The sequence below is a fragment of the Fukomys damarensis genome, unplaced genomic scaffold (genome assembly GCF_012274545.1).
Source record: "Fukomys damarensis isolate Sample0158 unplaced genomic scaffold, DMR_v1.0_HiC HiC_scaffold_12, whole genome shotgun sequence".
In the NCBI taxonomy this organism is placed as follows: domain Eukaryota; kingdom Metazoa; phylum Chordata; class Mammalia; order Rodentia; family Bathyergidae; genus Fukomys; species Fukomys damarensis.
In genome coordinates this window covers 9342045-9354034 of record NW_022900924.1, presented here as the reverse complement: position 1 = coordinate 9354034, position 11990 = coordinate 9342045, and the positions used below count along the sequence as shown (strand labels likewise).

The 11990-nt window shown below is 41.7% G+C and overlaps 1 protein-coding gene across 3 annotated transcripts in view; it reads right to left on the bottom strand.

Annotated features, from left to right (window-relative positions):
* The window catches only part of Sppl3 (signal peptide peptidase like 3), a 126963-nt gene that overhangs the window by 79375 nt on the left and 35598 nt on the right, over positions 1-11990 (bottom strand). Inside the window, exon 1 of one of the 3 annotated variants that reach the window (XM_010604040.3) lies at positions 9025-9163. The exons of 1 other annotated variant lie outside the window; for it this stretch is intronic. The gene's annotated coding sequence lies outside the window, so the exon portion shown is untranslated. Of the gene's footprint in view, positions 1-9024; positions 9164-11990 lie in introns of those variants that run through there. One more of the 3 variants, XM_010604042.3, reaches the window with a different exon arrangement.

The window sequence follows — 11990 nt, the reverse complement described above, 5'->3', positions numbered from 1 at the left end:
GCCTTTTCTCTTTTACTTTCCTTTGTAGTTTTCTTTTAGGATTCCCTATTTTTAATGTTCATACAGAGATTTAACTGAAATACCGAATAGTTTCTTTGGTGTGAAAAATTATAATAGTACACAGGATCCTAAGGAGATAATTGACAATGTGAAATAGGAAGTAAAGGGCTAAAGGTGTAGGGAAAGTGGGGAGGGTGGGGAAAAGGTAATAAGGGAGAGGAAAAAAATATGAGAAACTGAAAAAATGGAAATAAAAGTGTTTGTAAATGGGGAGGGGAGGAGGGGGTGAAGGGAGGGCAGGGACAAGGGGAAAAAATGAGAACGAGACCTATTATGTAAAGGTACAGAATTCCAATGATGAATGTAATTGTACTGTATACCTAGATTGTACCAATAAACTCAATAAAAAGAAAAAAAATTAAAAAGTATATACAGTATTACATGTATCAGGGTTGGGATATGGCTTTATGGTACAGCAATTGCCTAGCCAAGCAAAAAAAATAAATGCATATTGTATAGTATTATTGATATCCTGACGATACATATACAACTGCAAGAAAAAGGTGAGACATGTTTAAGGCAAATATTAAGTTATTTCAGTACACGTAATAGCCATAATTAATTCTTAGTTTTTTCTGTATCATCTACCCTGTACATTTATTGTTTTTTTAAAAATGGATGTCAGGAAGAAAAACTAGTTAAAAGCCTCATATATTCACAAGAACAATGGCTGTGACATCAAATCTGAGAACACTGCTAAGTGGCTGCACTGTTACAGTTTTACTTTATGGCCTGACGGTAAAGGACCCATAAATTCAGAGAGTCTGACTGGTATGAACTCGAATGGAGCATGGTCACAGAGGCTATGGCCAGAACCACCTGGCGCCCTGCTAATGAAACAATACCACATCTTTGGCATTTGTAGTGAGTGGGGAAGCAACTCCTGGACCTTTTCCCAGAAACCATATATCCAACCGTATGTTTGATGCCTCCACTTGGAAAGTCTAAGGGGCACCTCAAACTAAACACAGCCAAAACAGAACTTTGTTTCCTTTGCCAGCCTCTTCCATCTGAGCATCTTTCAATCCCTTTTCAGCTGTCACCATCCTGGTCAAAGCTACCACCACCTCTTACCTGGAATGTTCCAACAGCCTTTAACTAGCCTCTCCCTGTGCTCACTAACTTCCCCCCAAACTCCCCTCCACCTAGCAGCTAGGTCACATTTTGGCTCAAATGCACCTTCTCAAAGAGGCCTTCCCAACTATTCTATTTAAACAGACTCTTCACCCTGTCGATTTTAGTTGTCTTAGTTTATTTTTATCCACTGCGCTTAGGAGGATCTGAATATTTTTGTTTGCTCATTATCTTTATTGTCCCCCTTGAATGAGTGCCAGGAAGGAGGGACTATACCTGTTTTGTTCTCTTGTGTATGACCAGTGCCTAGAACAGTATCTGACACCAAGTTCTCAATCAGAAAGCTCTCAGAAATCCTAAATGAAGGTCTGAAGAAACTTCACTTCTGGACAGTCAGGTTTTTTTCCCCAACTACTGAATCAGAATGGAGATGCTAGTCATCAGATACCAATTATTTATCCCTTTGTTCAGAGCCTTAGAATAACTGAGAGTTATGTGAGAACCACTTTGCATAGAATTCAAGAGTGGCACTGAGGTCAGTCACCTACTCAGGGGGAGCTCTTTAGCTCCCAGAGCAGACTATAAATCCTGCCTCAGTCTGCAATGGAGCTGGCTTGATCTGTTAATTTCTGGACATTCCTAGCCTTCATCTGTAAGTAGGCCTGCCAGATGAGTTATTTCAGAATTACTCCTGACTGGGTGGTGGGGATGTGGGGGGGCATCTTGGGACTGGGAGCAAGCAGAGTTCATCCTCCAGAAGACATGTTTACAGACATTTTTGGTTGTTGATACTGGAAGGCATGGTGGTGCAGTCCTGTAATCTCAGCACTTAGGAGGCTGAGGCAGGAGGATTGCTGCAAGTTCAAGGCCAGCCTGGGCTACACAGTCAAAGACTGGCCCGAACTGCAAAGCGAGACCTTGTCTCAAAAGACCAAAAAACAAAAAACAAAACCCAACAACTTATAGGAGACCATAGGACTAAGCTGCCATGTGTAACCTCTAATGGAACAGTATAAAAACCAGGATAGAGGGCACTCCCTCTAAAGCTCCACCTCACCGCAGTGAATCAAAATTGTTATGTGGCCTTCACAGAAGTCAGAAGAGATGATAACCAAATTTCCCAAACAAGGAAGTTTCAATGGGCAAGAAAATGAAGTTGCCTCTGCTTTAATCCTCATAAGAAAGTACTGTAACCTGACATAACCCTAAGACAACCAACCAGTTATTTTTCTATTGCTCTGTCTCCCTATCTTCTACTTTACAAAGAAAGTAGCTATGTAATGACCAGTTTGGTTTTTGTTCTTTGTTTCTGCTTCCTTTAGCACTTTTCTTTATAAAATCAACTTCTGGGCCAGGCTATGTAGCCAAGGTCATGAGTTCCATCCCCAGTACCACCAATTAAAAAAAATATATATATATATACACACACACACACATATATATGTATATATATATATACATATACATATATATGTACATATAAATAAATAAATAAAACTTCCTCTGCGCAACTCATTGGAACTCATTCTACTTTACAGAATGAACTGTTGCCTAACTGTAGAATTACAAATAATGCCTTTTAAGATCTTTATATACCATAAAGATGCTAAGATTAATAATAACAAGAATTAAAATGGGGAAATGGGAATCAAATAGGGAGGGTGAGAGTGGGAGGAAGAGAGATTAAAAAAACAAATTGTAAAGCTGGGCGTGGTGGCGCACGCCTGTAATCCCAGCACTGGAGGCTGAGGCAGGAGGATCACTGTGAGTTCGAGACCAGCCTGGTCTACATAGTGAGTTCCAGGTCAGTCAACTACATAGTGAGACCCTCTCTCAAAAAAACAACAACGAAAAAACCAAACAACAAAAAAACAAAAACAAAAAAACCAAGCTGTATTATGTACATGTATCCATTCCCCAAGATGGACTGTAAACCCCATGGACTGCAAACACTGTACATACTAATTAAAAAAAAAAAAAATCTCTGCCAGGTGTGATGGTTCATGCCTGTAATCTCAGCACTTGAGAAGCTGAGGGAGGAGACTGCCATGAATTCAAAGTCATCCATGGCTAAACAGCCAGTTCAAGGCCAGTGTGAATTACCTAGTGAGATCCTGTCTCCAAGAAATCAAATCTTTAAATTAAATCTGTTGTAATTTTGTCCTTTGACAACTTTCTCCAATGCACACAACACTGCCCAACCCAACAAAAAAACTTTCTGGACCATAATACATGTAACTGTGCCATGGTTCAGAAAACTGTAGTTTAGAGTAAGGCTAGTGCTGATGACTAGCATCACTGACCTTTGCCATGTGCCAAATATTGTACTGCACAGCACCTTTTTTAATCTCCATAGTGTCCCTGAGAAACAAGGCCAATGATGGTCCTTTTTTACAAAGGAGGAAACTGAAGCTCAGAGAAGTAGATCACTTGTCAAGGATCACATGGCTTAGTAAGAGCAGAAGTGGGATGTACACCCATGGCCTTTTTATACATCAGTTCTGGGTTGCCCTTCCCACTCAATGGGAGCTGACGGGCTTATTAAACCTCTCTTAGAGGTGCCTGACGCTATCTGCTGCCAGCATCGACAGCAGAGTGTCAGTACACTCAGGCAATGCTTGGCTATGGGCCAGAAAAGAGGCACTTCCCTTGTCTGTCTCAGTTTGTCTGGCTTCACTCTCCCTTCTCCCCACATTGCAGAACAGTCCTTGGCTCCACAGTTCAGCTCCCCTTTCAGCCCCAAGCTAGCGCCAGCTGTTCTCCATGGGGAGGAAGCTTCTGGGTTCAGACCTAGGCCTTGCACTCTCTCCCATGGAGCCCCTCCTTTCTGGGCAAGGTCCGCGAGTTAACAGTTAACGCTGGAGCCACAAGATCAATTCCTTTCAGATTAGGGAGGACTGGAGCTGCTATGTTGGTCACACAACTTGTAGTGTAAGAAAGGGCTGAAGGTCCCAGAAAGCTTGAGAAATGACTGCTTTACAGACCTGGGAACAGAGGTACCCTAGGGCAGTGGTGGGGTGGGGGTGCAGTTAGAAAGCTTGGCCAAAGATTTAGCTCAGTGGTTCTACCACGTGCCTTGCAAGCCCAAGGTCCCGAGTTCAATACCTGGTGAAAAAAAAAAAAAAAAAAAAAAAAAAGCTTTTAAGCCTCCACTTTCTCCTTTTTCCATGGAGTCCACCTACTGTCCCCAATGAATGGAACCCTCCCTGATGCCAATCAAAATTATACCAGAAGGGCTGAGGATTTAGCTCAGTGGTGCCACACCTGCCTTGCAAGCACAAAGTCCTGAGTTTGATCCCATGTACCAAAAAAAAAAAAAGTTTGTACCAGAAAATTGCCCACTCATGCAGTTCTAAGTATAAGTATTTATTCAGAATTCATTCAGCCAACACCATATGCCCAGTAGTGTAATGTTCCATTCTTTCACAAAAAATGTAAAATCCCTGGTACTCAAGGATTAAGTCAACCTGCCTGATGTGATAAAGAAAACACTACATTTGGAGTGAAATTAGATTAACCACTTACCAGTCCATTATTTAAATACAGGATGATCAAAACTGCATATGTTTTCTTTAATTTTTATAAGGTAAAATAACAGGAAATATAAAAACAACAACTTTATCAAAGTTACTCAATGTAGTGCTGGGGATTTAGTTCAGTGTACCCCCCCACAAATTTTACTCAATATAAGAACCAAATGGTTGAGCCAGGCATAATGGTACATGCCTGTAATCCCACCACTTGGAAGGCTGAGGCAGGAGGATCACCAAGAGTTCAAAGCCAGCCTGGGCTGCATAGTGAGTTCAAGGCCAGTGAAACTGTCTCAAAAATCCAAAACCAAACCAGGCATGATGGCTCATGCCTGTAATCCCAGCACTTGGTGGGTAGAGGCAGGAGGATTGCCTAGAGTTTGAGGCCAGCCTGAGCTACGTAATGAGTTCAGGGCCAGCCTGAACTATAAAATGAGACCCTGTCTCAAAAACAAAACAAAACAAACCCAAAATAAACAAAACCACACACCCACACCCACAAAAGAATTGAAACGACAGCTGCCCAAGTACTGCTCAAGATACTATGTAAACACAGGCACTGGCCCAAGTGATGTTCAGGGTAAACTGTGAAGCGATTAAAGAGTTTGCAAACTGTTATATAAAGGTACAAGATCCCAATAATGAATGTAACTGTACTGTATACCTAAAATGTACCAATAAACTCAATTAAAAAAAAAGAGTTTGCCTATAATAGTACACAGGATCCTAATGAGAAAATTAATAATGTGAAATAGGAAGTAAAGGGCTAAAGGTGTAGGGAAAGTGGGAAGGGTGTGGGAAGGGTGGGGGAAAGGTAATAAGGGAGAGGAAAAGAAAATATGAGAAACTGAAAAAAATGGAAATAAAGTGTTTGTAAATGGGGAGGGGGGAGGGGGTGAAGGGAGGGCAGGGACAAGGGGAAAAAATGAGAATCAAGACCTATTATGTAAAGGTACAGAATCCCAATGATGAATGTAACTATTGTATACCTAGATTGTATCAATAAACTCAATAAAAAGAAAAAAAAAGTTTGCAAACTGGAGGACTATAGGCCATATTTAGATGGTAGAAATGCTTTAACAAAGCAATTTACATTTTTAAATGAGTGTATTTTCCATAAAAATAGCCCAGATTTCTGATCTCTCTTTAAAATCAGAATTAGCCACACCAAGCAGCATTTGTAAAAGCTAACACCTGCTTGGTACCCACTTAGCCCAGTCCCCAACACTCCTGCTGTGCACCATTTATCTTTGCTCACTGATGTGTGCTGAGCCACTGTATTTCCGTCCCTCAAACCCCAAAGCTATGAAAGTAGGAGGATTAGCATCCAGTTGACTAGAAGCTCCTTAAGGATGGGACTATAACTGATTTGAAGTACAAATAATCACCAAATGCTGCAGAGATAAGCAGAGGGTATTTATTTCCTACCTCACTTGGAATACCTAGATAGGCAACGAACCAATTCTACAGAAATGACTGATAAAGGAAATTTTAAAACACAAAGGCTTTTGGTTCCTAGAAATAGTACCCCTCCAAAAAAAAAAAAAAAGTTATTAAGTAATAAACACAGCCCAGAAAGTCATTAGTTTCTGATATTACCCTTTGTTCACATTTTAAGAAAATATTCCAGTTGCTCGGGATGTGGTAGAGAACTTGCCTAGACTTGTGAGGCCATAGGTTCCATCTTCAGCATCATTCCAAAGAGAGAAAAAAAAATAAGAGGAGAATGAGATGAGATGAGCAGGGCAAATGTAGGAGCCGCTAGGGAAGAGTAGGTGCCACAAATGGAGAAAACCTACGCATTTAATAAAACTGAATCATTTAATAATCCTATTCTTGATTTTAAAACCCTAACATTTCATTTCAAATTCCTTGTTTCCAGAGTTTTTAATAAGAAAAAGGAAAATGGACTACCCAGCTATGTAGGAAGGTAACTCTGAGGCGGTCATCCAGACCTGGAACTTTGGAAAATCAATTCTCTAATCTGTAAAATCAGGACTTAAGACCTGGTAGTTTTAAAATTCAATGACTTTTTTTTGGGGGGGGTACCGGGGATCAAACTTGGGTCCTTGCACTTGCAAAGCAGGCCACGGAATCGCTGAGCTAAATCCCTGGCTAAAATTCAATGAATATTTATTTAGTACCAGACCTTGGTCCCAAAGGTGAAGATAGAGCAGTAAGTAAAACAGGCATGGAGAGATGACAATAACCATACAAATCAATCCATGATGTATTTCCTTTGAATGAATATAAGAAGCAAATACAATGGAGGAAATAAAAGTTACAGAGCCTAACTCAAGAGTGGTGATGGAGGCAAGAAGATAGAGGAGTTCATGAAAGGTAATATTTGAGCTGAAATCTAAATGAAACAGCTTTGGTGAGAGGGAAGAGGAAAGGTGTCCCAGACACAGCTGTTGTGAGGAATGACTGAGACAAAGCTGCAAAGAGCGGAACTCGGTGGTAAGCAGCCACTCAGTAGCCAGCTGCTATTCTTATTACCCCGTCCACTGTACTCTCAGCTCTTTTATTCAAACAAGGCAAAGCTAGCCAAGCCACAGATAGGAGGGACAGATCACCTACTAGGTTCAGGTACTCGGCTCATCAGCAGATTCCACAGGTCTGGATTTTAGGGGTACTAACCCAGTCTTATTTTTTCCTCAGGACAGATGCTGTATAGAAATATTAATTTCTCAAACCCCTAATACTGCCACTAAAAACATACAGCAGAAGAGGGGAGGAGCCTCTTTATTTACTGATATACATTTGTTGTACCTAAGTCAATTCTTGTTCCCCACTTTATTTTTATGGAGTTGTGTCTCTGGTCAAGCTGTCAAGTTTCCAGTTACACGATTAACATGAAAGTCATGTACAGAGGTTCAAAAACACACTATAGACATTTAAGTGTTGCTCAAAAACCTATCCAACAATTCCATAAGGGACAATTACTGATAAAATGCAATGAGTACTATGTGCCACAGGCTGTGTTGGGAACTTTAGTTCATGTAATACTCCCAACTTGCCTATGTAAGGGTTTCCTTTACAGATTAAAAGCCTGTGGTTTTTGTAAAAATAGGAGATGTGGAGTTAGCTCAGTGGTGCCGTGCCTGCCTCACAAGTGCAAGGTCCTGAGTTCGACCCCTGGTAGCAAGAGAAAAAAACAAACAAACTTGTAAATAACCATGCTAGAATTTAAATCCAGATTTATTCTGCCCCTCAATACCTTGCTTTCGTCAATAGTGACTAGTCTAAGACAGAAATACCTCCAATGATCACCTTCTTATCCATTAGGCTATCACCTCCCTACAAGGTGACCCAAATGAATCCTCAACCAAGAAAGTCACAGACACAGGAAAGACTACCTTATCCCATTGAAAAGCCCCATCCAGGGTTCAACATTCCCAAGTCCACCCAACCCTCCTTACCCTTAACAGAAGTCTACTGCCTGAGACCTCACTCTTGGGGAGACAATCACTTAATTCAAAAGAAACTCTCTCCGTTCCTGAAACCTTTTCATTCCAAAGCTGACCTTTAATGCTTTAGGGCAGGATCAGCCACACATAGAATTCCTGGTTAAAAAAATTAATTTCAAGAATGAGACGGAGGCTGAGGCAAGAGGATCCTCCTGAGTTTGAAGTCAACCTGACCTACATACTAAGTTCAAGACCAGACCACACTACATAGTAAAACTTTCTTTTTAAAAAAAAAAAAAAAAAAAAAAAAAAAAAAAAAAAAAAAAAAAAACTGCCTCAAAATAAACAAACAAAAAATGAGACAGGAGAGCATTAAGACCAAGAACCTCTCCTACATTGACTGCAATAGTATGCAGCTTGACCACGAAGCTAACCCTGTTTCAGAGATAACCTTCCACAGAAGAGGCCACCTCAATCAAAATCTGTAAATTTCTCTGATATGCAATGGGGCCATGAGGTGCAAGACGAAGTACCTAACTTCCTAAGACTGTCACTAGAAAACATAACCCAGGTTAGCCTCCCCGCTTTTGGAATCACTTTCCTGACAGCTGGGTGGGCGGGCCTCGGGACCCAGCCCCAGTTAGACTTTCCGCTCCGTGGGCAGCCCGTAGCCACCCGCAACAAAATGCAGGCAAAAACTTTCAAGGGAACCATTGAGTTCAGGAACCAATAGGAGGATTCTGGTGTTTGAGGTAAGCCAATAGGGACATGCTGCATGGGCAGGGCCTGCAGGGAGGGGCGGGGCTTGAGCACTGGACAGGAGAGGCCGGCACTGGCGGCTTAGATGCACCACTGCCTGCTCAGCTACTGCACCTCCCCCTAAGCACAGTAACACTGGCACCTCCCCAAGAGATTCCGGCTCCATGGGAGAAACTCGGAAATTCTCCTACCTGGCCTCACCTCCAAGCTGATGGAATTATCCCGCTGTGAGGTTAGCATTACCCCATGCTTCTCAGACTTGTGCTTCCTAGAAGAGGATGGCACCGGCCAGCTGAGCTAGGGAACAGGCTTCCCTAACTCTCAGCTCCGGCCTTGCCCCCAGGTGGCCATGTGCAACTGCAAGGCGAAGATCAAAAATGCAGACCTGTCGGAAGAGATGCAACAGGATTCGGTGGAGTGCGGTACTCGGGTGCTTGAGAAATGTAACAGAATGGATGTTGCGGTCCACATTAAGGTGAGGGTAGGGCTCGCTGCTGTCTCGAGTCTCAATTTAGTTCCTTTTCAGACCCTGCGTCCCCATGGCGCCCAGCAGGGATTCTTGGGGGGGGGGCGTGCAGGGAAGCACTGGGCAAAGAAGTTTCCAGGAAGGACCCAAATGAATCGTGCACTTCTCTTTGGAGGAACAGACCTTCAGTGCTTGAAATCTGTTTTTATTAACCATCTTCACCAGGGAAAGCAGCACCTAGCAATGGTTCCCAAGGTCAGAGAACTATGCCCAGTTCCTCCTCAGACAGGATTCTGGCACAGAGGATCCAGCTGGCCCAGAGGGAAATCTCCACAGCTGGGAAGCTGGTCGGCAGATAAGGGGAAGTGGGGTGCGTTGGGAGCCTGGTAAATGGCAGTTTGTACAATGCTCAGCAAGACAACCAACTTCTGGAGTTATGTTTGTTGGAAGGGAAGGAAGCTGGCAGTTTAAACCATGGAAAGGTTCCAGTGAGAATGCTAAAATGAAAGGCTTGAGACATAAAAGAAATCAATACTTTTTCTGACAGTGCATTTACCTAGGTTGTAGGGACGTTATTGCAATGCATTTAGAAGGGTTTCACACTGCTTTTGATACAAGTGTAGCCAAATTTTTCATGAATTGTCATACTTTCTCTTACAGATTACCTTTGGCCAAGTGCCCATAGGGAAACCCAGTAAAGAAATTAACACCAGTATTAATTCTAAGTATTAGTTCTAAGTATTAGAATGCTCATGTTAACTTCTTTACTAGGTTACTGGGCTTCTTTACTGGGGGGAGATGCATGCGGAAGAGTTGTTCCTGTGACTCGCTACCCTGGTGGTAGACCACTTAGTAGATTAGCCCCATTAGGATAAGTGAAAAGCAGTCTACCTAAATTATAATCCAGGATAAGATTCAGCCAGACAACTGTCAAACTGTTTCCAACATTCTTTTTACAGGAACAGTGAGGAACCTGTGAATTTAAATTCCAATACTAAAGTGTTTGGTTTAGATACTAACTGAAGCTCTGTCATTTCAAGTCTTGGAGCGGTGCTGCGGTATAGTTAATGTTTTTCGAAATAAGGAATGGAGTCAGATGGGTCAAATTTTAATCATTTTCTTGGCTCTAAGATACACAGCAAATACAGGATAGTTTAATTCTATTTACTCAGAATATGATAAACCACTGGGCATGGTGGCACACACCTATAATCCTAGCACTCAGGAAGCTGAGGCAGGAGGATTGCCAAGAGTTTGACGCCAACCTGGGCTATGAGTTCATGATCAGCCTAAAACAAAACAAAAAAATAGCCTGAACTACATAGTGAGACCCTAACTCAACCCCCAAAAAACGACAACAACAACAAAAACAAAACAACAACAAAAAGAAAACAAAAAACCCTGGATAAACCATAGTTGTTGATATTGCCTGCTACTGGTGAATATTATATTAATTATGAAGGAATAATTACTATTATAAAAAAAGAAGCTGGGTATGGTAGCACAGGCCTGTAATCCCAGCACTCGAAAGAGTGAGGCAAGAGGATCACTGCCAATTACAGGCCAGCCTGGGCTACACAATGGGTTCAAGGCCAGTCTAAACTGCATAGCAAGACCCTGTCTCAAAAAACCCCCCACAGGGGCTGAGGATGTGTATGTTCATTTGCATTGTGCTGGCATGGCAAGTGCAAGGGCCTGAGCTCCATCCCCAGTACTAAAAAACAACAAAAACCCACAAAAAAAATCTAAAAATTACCATTGTAACAAAGTGCCTTGTCTTTGAAGGCTGATTTCTGCCTCTAACTTCCCTCCACAGTCTTCACACTACTTTAGCTTAGACCACAGACATATTTGCAATGATACACTTTGTGTGGGCAACTTGGAGCCAGGCAACATTCTTTCATTCTAAGAATTGTTGATGCTAACCTCCTCCTTTGTGTCCCTACAGGCTTTGTTTTATGCAGGAGGCCAACTCTGACCTCTGGTTAGCACTAAAATAGTAGTGTTTTCCTTCTGTGTGTGCATGGGGCAGGGGTGGGGAAGTGTCCTTTCTCAAGAGTTCATTAAAAAATACAACCCTACTTGGCACTGCAACTTCAGTAAGTGATGGTAAAGATAATATTCAACACTGCAAAAAGTGCCTATAAATGACATGGTGAGAATATGTAATAGGCTTACTGAAGGACCAGAGCAGTGTATATTCAGAACAAGACACCATGCCAATTTATAAAACTAAAGAGACTAAGCCAAAAACTCATTAATGAGGCATTTAAAACCATCTGGTAGAGTCTTCTTATCCCTACAGCACCCAGTTCCTGATCCTTAATTGCTTCTGATATTTGTTCTCACCTAAAAAATTGCAATTTAATGTGCAGTAGCCCTTTAATCAAAACAGTATTGCAGATGCAGCCTGAAAACTGTTTGCTGTTGCTTTACATCTGACAACTGATACAGGTATTCTGGTGCTATACTACTGTGTTACTCTCAGCTTCCTTGGACACATCATTTATTCACTGTACATGGTTTGTCATATTTTTTATTAAGTACTTATATTAAGGGTAAGAAAGTGAGTGCTTATCAGTAGCATATAAATCTTAAACCAGGAATAACAGTAAGGCTGAACAACCAAATTGTTCAAATGGGTAGCTGAGACAATGACACACCTGTACTTTTTTTTTTTTTTTTTTTTTT